Source organism: Hoplias malabaricus, chromosome 14 (assembly GCF_029633855.1).
Source record: "Hoplias malabaricus isolate fHopMal1 chromosome 14, fHopMal1.hap1, whole genome shotgun sequence".
In the NCBI taxonomy this organism is placed as follows: domain Eukaryota; kingdom Metazoa; phylum Chordata; class Actinopteri; order Characiformes; family Erythrinidae; genus Hoplias; species Hoplias malabaricus.
The window spans coordinates 23,814,925-23,827,405 of record NC_089813.1 but is presented as its reverse complement, the minus strand read 5'-3'; positions in this window follow the sequence as shown (position 1 = coordinate 23,827,405).

Here is a 12,481-nt window from a genome sequence, read left to right as displayed (position 1 = left end):
CCCATTTTTAATTTAATGCCAGCCAAAAATTGGGAGGTGTAACAAAAAACAACAACAACAGTTTAATTGCCAACAGGACAAAGACATGGTTATGTTTAAAAATAACATCTCAGAGAGACAAAGTCAATATAGCGAGAGGTTTACCATTCTGTGAAAGGCTGCAGGCGTATAATGAAGGCCCAAACCAATATTGACTGGCTGTGCTCTTTGTGCCCCTCAGGTGGTGCTGAATTAAAAAAAACATTAATGTAATGGAAATCACTGCATGGGTTCAGAAACACACATTGGTAGGTGGATTGGCAACCCAAAAGTGTCCGTAGGTGTGAGTGAATGTGTGTGTGTGTTGCCCTGTGAAGGACTGGGGCCCCCTCCAGAGTGTATTCCTGGCTTGAGCCCAATGATTCCAGGTAGGCTCTGGACCCACCGCGACCCTGAACTGGATAAGCGATTACAGATGAATGGATGAATTAATACAACAAATGTTTTCTCCAAATTCAAAAAAAGAAAAGATTACATTTTAATGACTACTGCAGATTCAGTCTTTAGTAGTTACTAGAGCCCCTTTTTGCTGATATGACGTGCTGCAGGCATGATTCATAGCCAGACACCAGCTACTGGCAGCCTTCCTGTGGAATCTTAGTTCATTGCTTGTGAGCAATGCCAGTTCACTATTGTTCTTGGGTTGGAGTTCTGGAACTGCATTCTTTAAATCCCACCAAAGATTTTCAATAGGGTTTAAGTCACTTTTAAGTTACTTTGAGGTGTGCTTGGGATCGTTGTCCTGTTGTTATATCCATAGGCATGAAAAGTTCCATTTTTGGGTATCACAAAACTTTTGTTGAATATTAATATACATTTTGCATATTGGAGCCAAGCTTTCTTCAGCTTTTAGGTCAGTAAAGGTCTTGGAGTACAGTCATGGAGACTTTCAGTACTTAGTATGTGCATTTTCTGTGCAAGCAGATGAGTGCATATGCTCTGATCATCTATAACGTTTCTAGCACCTCCTTGTTTCTACACTCAATGTCCATTCCCTTAACTTGTCTGTCCATACAGGAGGACTTTTTACTTCTACAGTTACAGACAGCAGTCTATCTGTTCTTCTCTATACATTCCCATGTATGCACACAGCAGCTATGATTTGGGCAGTGCAATGTTCTTAACACTGCAGCGACACTGACGTGATGATGATGTGTTAGTGTGTTTTGTGTTGGTATGAGTGGCACAGCAGTGCTTCTGGAGTTGTTAACACTCACTGTCAACTCACTTGGACAAATAACAGTTATGTGCAAAATAATAGCAGTCTAACATCACATGTGTTTAATTACTGATTTTGTCAGAAATGATAATACAATAAGGGGAAAATATTCAAGACTAGGTGTAGCCAAGTAATGGGCAACTAACAGATTCAACAGTCATGACATGCACACTACTAATTGGGTGTAAGTGACTCATTAAATAAAAGGTGTGTGTTCAAATTAGAAGCAATGTAGAAATCAATTAGTGAGGTTGTTAATTCTGTGAAGAAACAGGTCAGTTTCAGGTCAGTTATGGCCCTTATTTAAATAAAGAGGGCAGCAAATGTTATACCTCCTGGTTTTAGCCCATACTCAGTGAGTAAAATGGGTCGTTCCAGAAAATGTACTAAAGGAGAAAGAACTTTGATTAAGGAGTTGATAGGAGAGGGGAGAACCTATAAAGGAGTGCAGACAATAATTGGCAACTCCTCTAAAATGATCTCAACTGCTTTAAAATGGCAAACACAACCCCAAAAGAAAGGTAGGAAAAGAAATACTATCATCCGCATAGATCATAGATTAACAAGAATGGCAAAGAAGCATCGAATGATCAGCTCCACGGAAATCAAAAAAGATCTTCAGTTACCTGTGAGTACTGCAATGCTCAAAAGACGCCTACATGAAGCCAAACTATTTTTAAGAAACCCTCGTAAAGTGCAATTGCTAAACATTTTTAAAAAGATTACAGTTCGCCAAAGAACACATTGTAAGACTTAAACAGATGTGGAGCATCATTCTTTGGAAAGATGAGTGCAAAATTGTTCTTATTTGGTCTAAAGGCAACAGACAGTTTGTGAGATGACCCATAAACAATTAATTCAAGCTACAGCACACTGTGAAGACTGTGAAAACTTGGAAGTGCAAGCATAAAGGTTTGAGGATGTTTCTCATACTTTGGAATCGGAGCCCATTTATTGCATACCAGACACCATGAACCAGTTTAAATATATCAGAATATTGGAAGAGGCCATGTTGCCTTATGCTGAAGGAGAAATATCCTTAAAATGTTTCAAAAGGACAACGACCACAAGCACACCAGCAAGCAGGCAACATCCTAGTTCCAGACCAAAAAGATCAATGTGAAGTTATGAAGTGGCAAGCCCAACCCTCAGACCTTTTGAGAATTTGTGGAGTGACATCATAAATGCTGTTTTTAATGCAAAACCAAAGAATGCAGAAGAACTGTGGAATGTAGTCCAGTCGGCCAGTGCTGGAATGTCTCTTTGCAGGTGTCAGATGTTAGATGAATCCATGCCAGACAGATGCAAAGCAGTAATCAGTAATAAATTTATACAACTTAATATCAGTTCAGTGATTAACAGAAAAGCCAAATCTGTAAACAAATTTCAGTTTATACTGTAAATATTCATGTTTGTAAATGAAAACAAAGACACTGCTAAATTCTAAATAAACTTTTATTCTATCTTCAGTTTAAAATGTATATTTTGTTCATGTTTTCATTTGGAACTGAATGCTATTTTGAGGATTGAGCTTTTTCTCAGTTGTTTTAAACACACTGCATATTATTTTGCACATAACTGTATGTTGTAGATGTAAAATTCAGAGACAGTAGCATATCTGTTGCTGCAGTGTTTGTGTTGGTTATCCTCTAATTCATTTTTTTCAATTTATCTCCATGGCTTATATTTTATTATTCTATTTTACACAGTTCTATAATGAACACTTGCAAATATTCAACTCTGCTTCTGGAGAATATGTAACGTACCTTCAGGGAACCCAAATGGACTTTAAACTCAAAGCTGTACATTTAGTGACAATAATGTATATGTATTGTACCTTTTTTTCTGACAGTGTATGTTTGACTGTTGTATATGCTTCATTTTGAACAAAATGAAATGAAAAGGAATGTGTTGTTTTTTTGATAAATCTTATGTTTTTCTTTGTTAACATATTAACAAGTAATTAACTAAATCTAAAAATCTGTTTTATTGATTCTTCACACTGAGTGGATGGGTTTGTCTTATACTTTGCTCTCTATCCTCTAACATGTACCTCTAGTGACATTTTGAGACCAGCATCTCTTTCCTCTGCACTGCTGGAGAATGGGGTTTATTGTCCTGGTCTCTTTCTATACGTACACGGGGATTAGTTGTTGACCTGTAAAGCTTTCTTTTATGATGATCTATTCATTTTGAAGTCTGTTTACATTTGTTTGCAGCATTAATGGCTTTGGGGAGCAGCCAGATACAGGCCCTTTGGAGTGATGCCATAGAAGGACCACTTTGGTTCCTCATTGAGTCTTTCAGTTATATATATATGTCAATTAAACCATTTTTCTAGGACCTTAAGCACAAGAGCAAAAGTAGTTGAGATGAGTGCAATCAGTTTTAATTATCTCTATAAAGTTCTGCTAGTGTAGCTTGCTTTCTCTCTCTCTTACTTTATATTATGGCTTTTGTTTAGATTCCAGCCTCAAGCAACTGGCAACATTTGCCTTACACGCAGTCCTGGAGTGGTTTACAATCATCTATAGGATTAGCTGGACTGGATGATCAAGAACAATAGAAGTCATCACTGCAAGGCAGCATCTCATTGTTTGCCTTTGTGTGTATGGAGCAGCAGCCCTTAACTTGGCCTCTTCTCCTGTCTGGAGTGGAGTGGAAGGGGTCAACGGCAATGTGTTCATTTCTTGTGCTTGCGCAAAATCTTTCAAGTCTTGATAAATGGCAGCTCTTGGGAAAGTAGCAAATCAGTGGTGAGCAAAACCTCTTGTTTGGATTGATTTATGGAAATCTGCAGCTTATAGAGATGTATGGAATTTGAGAATGCTAGCAAGAAGTAAATGTTTTTGAGTTAAGCCGTTGGAATTTGAGGAAGTTAAAACCTCAGCCATAAAATCACATGCAATATAGAACTCGTGGAAAGGCTGATCTTTGCAGTTTTGATATGTGGTAAAACAGCAGTGACTTCTGTTTTCCTTTGTAGTAAGCAAGAGCCAGTTATGAATAGGTGTCTTCTGGAGAACTTCAGTTTAGCAAAAGCCTTTGTTTACTTTCTCACTTAATCAGCATGAGTCATGTCAACAATCTTCCTGATCATCCTGTAGTGTCAGTAACCATTTATTAATTTCATCTGGAAACAGAGGTATTAATCAAGACTGAACTACAGTTGACCGTTGATCTCCAGCTCAGCCCCTCACCAAGGCAGCAAGGAAGTTGTTCCCGCTTCCATTGCGACATCACACACACATCTAGCCACCATATTTGGTCAATGGCCACCAGAGGTAATGGTCAAAAGCCGTTTGCTCAGTTGATTGTTTGAAAACATCTTTTATTTGATTTTGGTTTTGTTTAGTTTGTTTCTTTCGAAGTTTTGGTTTTGTTTTAAGTGATTTTAACTTCATTTTAGTTTAGAGCTTTTCTACAAGTTTAGAGCCTTCTGAGACACCCATGCATTTTTGCCAACGTCGCACACAACACTCCACCAAGTACCCCATGTAGCATGCTAAACGCTTACTGAAGAGGCTCTGCATATTCTTTCCATCCTACCTAACCAGGAAAAGGGACGCCTGTTCTGATTCAAAGACTAAAAGATAAACTACCTAGCCTCATAGTGTCTCATTAGTTAAGTTGCAAATAGTTATGTGTTTTTGTTTATTGCTATACAAGTAAAAATTTTGCCAACTGGGATTAAAGTGTGTGAAACCCATTTTTGTGGCCATGAAAAGGGAACCACAGCTACAGATTAGTATATACAGGTGCTATTCATAAAATTAGAATATCATGAAAAAATTTATTTCAGTAATTCCATTCAAAAAGTAAAACGTGTATATTATACTCATTCATTGCACAGACTGATATATGTCAAGTGTTTATTTCTTTTAATATGATGATAACTGACAACTAATGAAAACCCCACATTCAGTATCTCAGAAAATTAGAATATTACATAAGACCAATACAAAAAAAAGGATGTACAGCACTCAGTACTTAATTGTGGCTCCTTTTGCCTGAATTACTGCAGCAATACGGCGTGGCATGGAGTCGATCAGTCTGTGGCACTGCTCAGGTGTTATATGAGAGCTCAGGTTGCTCTGATAGTGGTTTTCAGCTCTTCTGCATTGATGGGTCTGGCGTATTGCATCTTCCTCTTCACAATACCCCATAGATTTTCTATGGGGTTATGGTCAGGCAAGTTTGCTGACCAATTAAGAGCAGGGACACCATGGTCCTTAAACCAGGTACTGGTAGCTTTGGCACTGTGTGCAGGTGCCAAATCCTGTTGGAAAATGAAATCTGCATCTCCCTTAAGTTGGTCAGCAGCAGGAAGCATGAAGTGCTCTAAAACTTCCTGGTAGACGGCTGTGTTGACCTTGGACCTCAGAAAATACAGTGGACCAACACCAGCAGATAACATGGCACCCCACAAACCATCATTGACTGTGGAAACTTCACACTGGACCAGCAACGTGGATTCTGTGCTTCTCCTCTCTTCCTCCAGACTACGGGACCTTGATTTCCAAAGGAAATGCAAAATTTACTTTCATCAGAGAACATAACAAATCCTCTCCAGGGTGCGGTTATCCTTATTGCTTATAAACGTTTTTGTACCACATCTTTTCCTTCCCTTTGCCTCTCTATTAATGTGCTTGGACACAGAGCTCTATGAACAGCAAGCCTCTTTAGCAGTGACCTTTTGTGTCTTGCCCTGCTTGTGTAAGGTGTCAATGGTCGTCTTTTAGACAACTGTCAAGTCAGCAGTCTTCCCCATGATTGTGTAGCCTACGGAACTTTCATCATCGTTAGCCACCTGAGGTTCAACAAACAGTAAGCCAAGTCTAATTTTCAGATGTTGGTGTCTGACCCATGTCTATTTAACAACATCAATTAAGTCCCATTAATTTACATTAAATTTAGCTTACATTTAGTCACATATATATATATATATATGCCCAAGGTCTCTAAAACCATTAGAATTCAAGCTTTATAGACGGGTTTCACCTGCGTTAATCTAAAAGGTCTTGAAATGATAATGTGGTAATGAGTGATTTGTTTGAATTTAATAAACCATCCTTTGTGATTTTAACTGACCGTGTGTGTTTTTAAATTAATTTGTGTAAGTTCTGAAAATCTGAAGAACTCACAAAAAGGGGACAACTAGTTATATGATAAATATTAATCTTAATATTACTCTCAAAAGGGTGATTAATAATAATGACAATAAGAACAATCATAACCACACTTCTAGAAATTGAATAAGCCCAATATAGATTCCCCATTAATAATGAATATTAATATATATTAATAATATAACATTTATTAATAGCCAATCCAATCCACTTTGGTAACACTTTAAATTACAGCCCGCTAATTACTGATCCAAAGTCCAACGTCCAAAGTACCTGTTAAGTAAGCCATAAGGTAAGACAGTAAGTAAAGGGTATGATACTAGAAATATGTGGTTATTACTTGGTACATCTTACAAACACTTTACAAATAAGTCATGTAACTATGTTCTGAATTCATTGTACTTCTAAGCATAATTATAGACTACATCTATAATTTAATTAAAAATATGACAGTTAATGCAAGTGACTATTACTATAATTTTCTATAACTAAGGAATGCAGCTACTATTTAGAATTCACTGTAGTTCTGAATGTAATTATAGACCCTTTGCAGTTATTTACAGTGCACATACAGGGAAGGACATGGTCAGCTACTTTCATTACAGGCACTAGTAGAGACCAACTATATGTGTTTTAACATTCAGAGTTGTACATATGAGTGAAACACAACATAAAAGGCCCCTCTGCTGTCTCACATATCAATTGTCTTGGTTTGCAAGTCAGGTGTTACTGTGGTAAACATAAATAAATCTCAAGTTTAAACAACTGCGATTGTGTTATTTTTTGCTATGCTACTTTGCAAATTACACACTAGCACACTACATAGGATGTAAAAATATAATGCATCATTAGTATTAACTCAGTCTAGAAGGTAAAGAGAATCAGTCAGCGCTTTAAGGTGGAACCAAATGTGTGAAATAATAATAAGTAGCTGCTAAAAAATAAAATAAAAATAAACGCGTTTGGTATTGCTATAGCGCCACCTTGAGGTCAATAGATATAATTTTCCATAGTTCTCTCATTGCACCTCAGCTGTACCTTGCCTTAAATTTTGGTGGCTCTGGGCCTTACGGTCTTTGCTACAGAATGAGTTTTAGCCAAGAAAAAAAAATTAAAATAATAATAATAATAAGAAGAAGAAAAAACCCGACAATCGCTATAGGGTCCCCACACTACGTGCTAGGCCCCTAAAAACAATGTAAGTAACAAGTAATAATAAATATCAGAAATGAATGGGATTGTTTAGATGCACACTCCTCTACAAACCAAATCAGGATTAAGTGTTGGGAGAAGAAGTCCATGTAGGTGATGACTACAGGATGTATGAAAGTCTTTTAGTTGGCTTGCTAAATTGCAATGTGAAACCATAAATTATTGGACCAGATGCCTTTAGAGGCAGGCGTAATTGTATTTGGACAGAATGTTACAAGTAAACTGATTAATTAAATTCAAGACTAGTGCCATTAGCCCCCTCCAGGGTGTATTCCTGCCTTGCGCCCAATGATTCCAGGTAGGCTCTGGACCCACCGCGGCCCTGTACTGGATAAGCGGTTACAAAGAATGAATGAATGAATGAATGAATGAACTAGTGCCATTAGCTAACATAGCCATCAGATAATGGTGTTTATTTATTTAGTTTTAATGTTTAATATTTTTATTTTCATGGTGGATTCATAATACTAATATTTTTAAGTAAACTGTTTTTTAGATATCGTCAAGAATTCTTAATTCTCTTCACCTCATGAAATCAATGAAGGCTGAATAATTTCTGTGAAATAAAAAAAAACATATGGATTTTTTAGTTCATCAGCCTTTTAGTTAAACTCTAGTGGTTAAGAAATATGATGTTTTCTTAAGCAATGTGTAATTAGTGATAGCTTTGGAGTTCAGGTCAGTGAGCAAGGGTGCAGTCAATTAAAACTTTGTCCCACTGAGAATGTGAACACAGCTTCCTGTGGGGTGTGTGTGTGTGTGTAAAGTCTTGGAGTCTTGGTTCTGTGCTCCTCTGTCAGAGGAATGTTGCTCCATTTGTGGTAATAGGGGTTGAGTTGGGGGTGGACAGAGAGTGTGTACTAGAATAAAGTCATCTTCATGTAAACCCTTCCCTACCGTGGGTTACAGACTGCATTGTTTCCCAGTGGGGGGCTTAAAGCCGTGACAAATCTCATACATTTTCAAAAGCCCTTCCCGCATTCCAGGTTCCACATGAAACTTTAAGGATTACTTATCCAGTGTGGCCTGTGGACCTCTGCTATTGCTGCAACTACCTGTCAGAATTTGAAAATGCATGGCTCTGACATTTTAGACACATGACACTCATGACACTATCAAGCTTGTGGACACATGCTCATCCAAAATTTTTCCTAAAATTTCAATATTTCTACAAGTCCCATTTCCAGAAAAGTTGGGACACATTCTAAAAATGCAATAAAAATGTATTTCATTAAATAGCTTGAACATTTATTTAACTGATTGACATACAAATTCTGTTATGTATATATAAATACATTTGGAATTTGAAAATGCAGCACACTCCAAACAGAATAGATACTTATTATATTACAGTGAAAAATGAATAGGAAATTCATGTCAGTGTTTTGAATAATTATAGTATAAGAAGGTGTATATGCAATGTATAAAAGGAGCATACACCCAAGGATTAGTCTTTGTAGGAAAGGATAAGTCATAGTTCACCACTTTGTGCCAAATTTCATAAGTGTATTGTTAGTCAGTTCAAAGACAATGTCTTTCATAATTCATAATGTAATGAAAAGATTCAGGGAGTTGAGGAAATCTCAGAATTCAGTACTGAATGGGCGTGACCATCAAGCCCTCATGCAGTGTTGTTTGAGAAATTGTCATGCTGCCATAATGAACACTGACACATGGGCCTGGGAGTATTTTTGAAACTCCTGGTCACCATCCAGACTCTTACCAAAAACAAGCAGAAAATCCAGCATCTGTGACAGCTTTGGACATTTGAACATCAGTGTAAGTAATGGGCACACTTTGAAGTAGCTAAATTCACAGATTATAATGGTATCTACAAATATATAGCATACAGTGCTGAGCAATGAACTTACCTTAACTATATCTAATGCCTGTTAATGGCTTAATTTACAATTACGGACTATTTACAACATGTGACTGGAGCAAAAACAGATGAACACCCTTCATAATGCTAAGCATTGATTAGAGTGGTATAAAGCCCACAAGCTTTGAACTGTTAAGGAGTGGAACTGCACTCTCTATAGTGATGAAGGCACCATCAAATAACTTTGGAGTGGCATTTTTATCTAATCAACCAATAACTGTTCCTGACTTCATTAACATTCTTGTTGCAGCTTGCAGGTCATATCCTCAAAGACATTTTCCAGTACTTAAAGTAAAGCCTGCTCTATGAGTTGACGTTTTAACTGCAGCAACATATTTTTATTTGGACATACAAGGAATTTCCTTGGTAAGTGCACAGTGTGTATGACATGTAACATACAAAACAGGTCAGACAGAGTCTACAAACAAGTATTAAACTAAGGGAAAGCCAGAATATAGAATAAAGGATAATGAGCTAAAAAGAGCCACGTGCAAGGAGCTAAAGTAGAAGAGTGCTATTAGTATATATGCAGATGACAATGTGTCGTAAATTTGCCAGTCTCTGTACACATACTATAAAATATGCAATAAAAACTATTACATAAATAATATTACAGAGGCAGTTTATAATGTACAGGTATTAAATAACTTTACATCAAAAAAAATTTTGATCAGTTTTCTTCAAACGTTCAGTCGTATAGTTTATTAACCTTTATATTTACTCATGAGAATAACAATATGGGGAACTGAAGTCTGTCCTGAGCACTATATTACTATACCAAAACAACAATGTTCTTCATCTGCTGTAGCTACTATGTGCTTATCAGCTTCCCATGAGGGATTCACCAGAGATGGTTTAATGACAAATGCATCTGCTTTGGATTAGAGCCTATAACTTCCAAACAGGTTCATTCTATTTCTTAATGATTTTCACAGCTTATGAACACTATGAAGAATGACATTTTTACTATTCAAAGTTCCTCCCAACATGGAGCAATGCAGATCGTTTTATAACAGAATACATGGTCAAAGTTTATGAACTCTAATATTTATGAAGTAAAATTTAAAGGTTAATGTAGATTTCTCTGAGACTTTCATGGCATTCAGCGACAGTCTAACACATCTGAATGGTATGGAATGGTGCCCAATCACTCCAGAGAATGCAGGTTTTTTACTGATCCACAACCAAGCACTGAGGGGGTTTGCAATTTTCTAGTCTTCATTTGGCATTAAACATTTCAATGGTGATCTTAGTCTTAGCTATTGTAGAACTTAATGCCTATGTACAGCTTAAAATAACACAGTTCACTAATTAAAGGGATATCTACAACTGTAGGACTTTTATTGTATGTTCTGCACAATATTTCGAAATCACTCCACATTGAGAAAAGGCGCAACACACCGTTGTCCCTGACATTATCATAACCTTGCTGACATTATCTTAATGTGACACATGTTTGATATACTGTAGCCCTGTACCAATCACACATCATTCATCTCTCCCTTCCCACACACACGCTCACTCTTGTCCCCTGCCCCTCCTCATGGACTTCCTTCCTGCTTCCCGTCTTGCTGACCTCTGTGGAGGAAGTCTGATTATTCTTCTGCATTGTGATATACACTGTGTCCAAATGTATCCCCACACCCTTTTTAATTAGTTAATTTAGCTACTTTAAGGTGCTCCTATTGTTGATAATTGCTCTTATTCTGTTTATATAATACCCATAAAAGGCATGGTTAAACTTTAGCTAGTGAGGTAATTACTCACCCCATACAGACACAAGTTATTTGGCTATGTATCAGTTTTCATAATTTTGGGATCAGTTGAATAATGTGTTGTTTGTTACTTGGCAGAATGTAGTCAAACCCTCACATCTACAACATTCAAAATCTACCATAACGTAATGCCAACAGCCATAGCACCTATAATGTGCAATTATTTGTCATTGTACAATGTACAATGAAATGTGTCTTTCGCATTTAACTCATCTGTGGCACACAAACACAGTCACACACACACTAGCCCACTAATGCACTAGGGGCTGTGAACATACACCCAGAGCAGTAGGCAGCCATCCCCAGGGAGCATTTGGGGATTCAGTGTCTTGCTCAAGGGCACTTCAGCCATGGATGTTCCTGCCAGTTGTGGGGATCTAACCTGCAACCTTCTGGTACCAAGCCTGGTCATCTAACCATTTGGTCAAGGCTGCCTGAACACCAGAACAGTCAAATCCACTGAAGCTGTAAAAGTTTGGGCCTGGCAAGGTCTTTGATGGGACACCTCCAAGGAAAGCTTGCGTAGCCTCTGAAAGCTCTGTTGGTGGGACCAAGAGGAGGCACTGTCCTTGTGGCCTGTATGGATCCCAATACCCAAGTACAGTGATGGGGACACTGTACTAAATAAATGGAGTTGCCCTTGGATGAAATGTAAAACTATGGTCCTGAGTCTCTAAAATCATAAAAGATTCTTGGCCATTTCCTTGTAAAGAGTAAGGTTTTATCCTGATACACTGGCTAAATCTACCACTGTGGTCACTTCTGTCTTCCTAATCATCCCTTTTTTCTACTGGCTTAATCAATACCCCTAGTCCACACTCCACCTAATAACTGTGGTTTGGTGAGTGTACTGCCACAGCCTGGCTGCGGTCAGATCATCCAGGTGGATGCTGCACATTGGTGGTTGTGAATGTGACTCCCTAATGTCCTGAAATGTACAACAGAAAGTGGGACAAACTCCTTATCGGTAAGTGATCTAACGGGGAAGTGGGAGTAGTGGGCTAATATGCAAAATCTTTAATGTACATGTATGTATATTCATATAAAATAAAAAATAATTAGTCAAATGCAATGTTTTTGATTCTGGAGATTGACTGATTATGTTTGAAATAAGAAGACATGCCTCTGTCTTGGGTGCTCCTTTAGGAACATTTTGTGTTGTGTTGCTTGGTCAGAGACACTTTGTTTCTCATTTGCAGAGCCAGTGCTGGATATGAAAACCAAA